The following is a 4946-nucleotide window of genomic DNA, read 5'->3' on the forward strand; positions in this document are numbered from 1 at the left end:
GTCACAGCAACTGGAACTGGTCCAACAAATCATTGTCTTCAACGATTCACTGGTTTCATCCTTCCCTTCCCTTTCCTTACTGTTGGTCCTTGTGAAGTTATTGTATGATTGCATTATCTTTTGTCTTTACTGAGTGACTGCTTGTTCTAATTGGCTTCACAATATCTTCCTACCTGATCTTTACTGCCTAGCTGCTATTACTCATTGTGCTTTCACTTCATTGAATACTTGACTATGGCTTGCCTAGTGTAGTCTAGCTTCCGCTGCATGGTAATAGGTTTATTTCTATCGTTTGTCTTCGAAACTTCCATGTCTTGACGACTTTCATAAAAATCGCCTATTCACCCCCCCCCCTCTAGTCGATCACTAGCACTTTCAATTGGTATCAGAGCAAGGTACTCCCTTGTTCTGTGTGATTCGGTTTAACCACCTGAAGTTTTAGCTATGTCGACTGTAGGGATAATTAAGGTCTCCGCTGCATGCCCCGTCTTCGATGGAACTGAATATCCCTACTGGAAGAATAAGATGCGCATGCATCTTGAAGCCATTGATGTCGACCTATGGTATGTCGTCAAGAATGGCGTCCCCAAGGCAGGTGATGGTGTCACCGCGGCTGATGTCAAGAAGTTCGTTCAACTGGACTCCACTGCCAAGAACATCATCTGTGGTCATCTGACCAAAGGACAGTATGGCCGCGTGAGTGCTTTGGAAACATCTAAGCTAGTCTGGGACTGGCTCTCCAAGGTCAATGAAGGCGTCTCAACCCAGAGAGATCAGAGAATCAGTGTCCTTCGCAACCTCTTCAACCGCTTCAAGAGAAATGACAATGAGAATGTCCAGCTCACGTTTGATCGACTCACTGACATCACAAATGAGCTTCAAGCTCTTGGCGCCACTGAGATCACCAAGCATGAAGTCGTCAAGACACTCCTGAGATCACTTGACAGCTCGTTTGACACCCTAGCCCTGATGATTCAAGAACGTCCTGACTTCAAGACACTCGATCCGTCTGACATACTTGAGAGGCTCAACACACACGAGTTTCAGCTTTCTGAGAAAAGAGACATCTACGGTCCCAACTATGGGCGAACTCGTGCCTTGAAGGCAAAAGCTGTCTCCTCATCTAAAGAAGAATCTGACAACAGTTTTGATGATCCTAAAGACATTGGAAAGGAGCTTGCTATGCTTGTGAAGAAATTCCAAAAATTCACCAAGAAGAAAGGCTTCAGAAATTCTTCACGATCAAGCTCAAGGAATGATGAAGCTTCTGCTCCTGACTACAAGAAGAGAACATGCCACAAGTGCAAGAAACCTGGCCACTACATCTCTGAGTGTCCGCAGTGGGACAATGAGAACAAGAAGAAGAAGAAGAGTAAGGAGTATGACTCTGACGACAAGAAGAATAAGAAATACTCAAAGTCTTCTTCCAAGTCTTCCTCAAAGTCTTCATCACACAAGAAGAGCTCATCTGGCAAGGCACATGCGTTTATTGGCAAGGAAATGGATTCAGAGGAGGAGTCCGCTTATGAGGAGGCGGAGGTGGAGTCTAAGGAGGAGTCCGATTCTGGCGTTGCGAGTCTGGCTACAGCATACGTTGCCAAGTCCATCTTCAACACTGAAGACAATGACTCCATCACCGACACCGATGCAAATGACAAGGACTACTCCGCTCCTACCTACTGCTTCATGGCACGCGGTGCCAAGGTAAACACACACACTACTCACTATCAAACATCTAGTGAAGATGACTCTGATTATGGTTCCAAACCCAGCTACAAAACTCTTGCTAAAATTGCAACTGAACAACAGAAAGCTATGGAACATATTCAAAAACTGTTAGACAAAAGCGATGATCTGCTAGACGCTAAAATGACTCGATCTCAGTCCTTAATTGAAGACATAAAAAATATTCACGTTAGGTATGAGGAACTTGAAAGTCGTCATGAAACGCTCTCAACAACTCATGAAAAGCTCTCCTATGATTATCTTCAAAGGAAGCAAGATCTTGAGAAATTGAGAGCGGCTCATGAAGATCTTCAAAAGGAAAATGAGTCACTTCACGCCGAACAGATCAGTTCCGCTCAGGAAGGATTTGAACCACCATGTCTGAAATGCCTTGAGCGTGATAACGCTACTTCTGTTGCTGAAAGTTCTACTGCTGCTACTGTTGCAATATCTTCAAATGTTGATGTGGTAACTAACCCCTCTGCTGAGGATACCACTGCTATTGCTGATGAGAATGCTAGGTTGAAGACATTGCTTGAAACAGAGATGTACAAAAGTCTCAAAGGGCATCAGACACTATGTGATGTCCTCAAAAGGCAGATCATGAACCGAAACCCTAGGAAAGAGGGTGTTGGGTTCGAAAGGAAAATGAATGCTGATGGCTCTTACTGGAAACCTGAGCAGTACCCCAAAACCACATGGGTTGCTGCAAAGGAACCTTCAGCGGATCCATCCACCCTATCTGGCTTCACTTGTGCTAATCCCATTGTTATTGATGAATCCTTTGATGCAAACTATAAACTGTTTAAGAATCAGAATGGTGAAGTGTTTGCCAGGTATATTGGTACTAACTGCAGGAATGGACCGCCTATGAAGAAAGTCTGGGTGCCGAAAAGGTGTTTGGAGAATCTTCCTGTGAATGTCGTCATGACACCACAAGTGAAGAAGACAAACCCCAGACCACAGGCTTCATATGGTCCAAAGGCTTCATATAGACAGAGGACTCACCTGAGTCGCACTAACGCAAATGTTTTGCAGGGAAACCTTACTCAGGCCTATGAATATGAGCGCGTTTCATCAAACCGCCATGTTCATAAGACCAAAAACTATTCTGCTTATCCTTATGAGTACTATTGTCCACCTGCAAGACTTTTCGCTAGGGCTCCAAAGCCAAAGTTCGCAGATGCTGCACTTAGACTCATTGCTTCCAAGCCACCCTTGAAGATGTGGGTGGCTAAGAAAGCTTAACTCTCTTTTGCAGGGAAAGGTCTCCAGCTGAAAACCAAAATCATCTGACGCCATTGCTGGGGACCTTAAATATCTTGTAGGGCGCAAGATCAAATGCCCAAATGGTCTTATTATGTACTTTGTTCCTGAGTCGCTTGCTACTTGCCCTATCAGTCCTAATCTCGATCTAAGCTTGCATAATCCACTGGCTTGTCAAATGTTTTAGCTTCACAATTCTCTTCGTGAAGCCTATCCCCTAACTGCACTGTAGGGTACGACACCAGCTGCTTCAGAATGGATTATTGATTGTGGGTGTACCAATCACATGACTGGCAAGCGAAGCCTTCTGGACTCAACATTACGTCCATCTGACAAAAGTCACATCACATTTGCTGACACTGGTAAAAGCAAGGTATTGGGTCTAGGTAGAGTTGCAATCTCAAAGGATCAACACATGGATAAAGTCATTCTTGTTGAATCCCTTGGTTTCAACTTAATGTCTGTCTCGATACTTTGCGATTTAAACATGATTGTGATGTTTGGAAAATATCGTTGCCTTGTTCTAATGGAATCTGACAAGTCTCTAGTGTTGGAAGGGTATCGGAAAGATGATTTGTACGTGGTAGATTTCTCAGCAGGACCACAACTTGCCGTATGTCTTCTAGCAAAAGCTTCTGAATGTTGGCTCTGGCATCGGAGGCTACGCATGCTGGCATGAGGAACCTGCACACCCTTACAAGGAAGAAGCATGTCATAGGCATCGAGGGCATCAAGTTCAAGAAGGATCACTTATGCGGTGCCTGTGAAGCAGGAAAGATGACGAGGGCCAAGCATCCCTCGAAGATAATCATGAAAACGACTTAACCCTTCGAACTGCTCCACATGGACCTTTTTGGTCCCACTCATTACTCAACTCTTACTACTACTGCTTGTCTCTATGACTTTGTCATTGTTGATGATTATTCAAGATATACGTGGGTGCATATAATCCTCTACAAGACTGAAGTGCAGGATGTCTTCAGACGCTTCGCCAATCGAGCCATGAACAACTATGACGTCAAGATCAAGCACATCAGAAGTGACAATGGCACTGAATTCAAGAACGCTGGTCTAGACACTTATCTTGATACTTTGGGCATTACACATGAATTCTCAGCTCCGTACACACCACAGCAGAATGGCGTCGTGGAACGCAAGAACAAAACACTTATTGAGATGGCTCGGGCGATGCTTGATGAATACAAGACTCCAAGAAAGTTCTGGCCTGAAGCCATTGATACTGCATGCCATATCATCAACCGTGTTTATCTTCACAAGCTTCTCAACAAGACATCTTACGAGCTCCTTACTGGCAAGAAGCCAAATGTCAGTTATTTCAGAGTATTTGGTGCCAGGTGCTGGATCAAGGATCCACATCACACTTCAAAATTTGCACCAAAAGCACATGAAGGTTTTATGCTTGGATATGGAAAGGATTCGCACTCCTACAGAGTCTTCAACCTCTTTCACTATAAAGTGGTTGAAACAGTGGATGTGCGATTCGATGAGACTAACGGCTGACGAAGAGAGCACCTGCCAAACGTGCTAGATGAAGTTCCATCCACTGAATCAATCAAACTTATGGGAACTGGAGAAATCATACCATCTGAATCTCAGCCTGAAGAGGAACTTATCATCTCCGCACCTGATCAAACTGAAGACAATGCTCAGCCTGAAGACAATCCTTCTAACGATGACAATGATCAGCAAGAGCAAAATCTTCGTCCTGTACATCCTCGTGTTGCAAATGAAGTACAGATTGAGAAATAATTGATAGCATCAATGCACCAGGTCCACTCACTCGTTCAAGGGCAACACAGCTAGCAAATTTCTGTGGGCACTTCGCATTCGTCTCAATATCTGAACCCAAGAAAGTTGAAGAAGCCTTCATGGAACCTGAATGGATTCAAGCTATGCAAGAAGAGCTTCAACAGTTTGAGCTGAATAATGTATGG

This window comes from Triticum aestivum, chromosome 7A, assembly GCF_018294505.1.
Source record: "Triticum aestivum cultivar Chinese Spring chromosome 7A, IWGSC CS RefSeq v2.1, whole genome shotgun sequence".
In the NCBI taxonomy this organism is placed as follows: Eukaryota; Viridiplantae; Streptophyta; class Magnoliopsida; order Poales; family Poaceae; genus Triticum; species Triticum aestivum.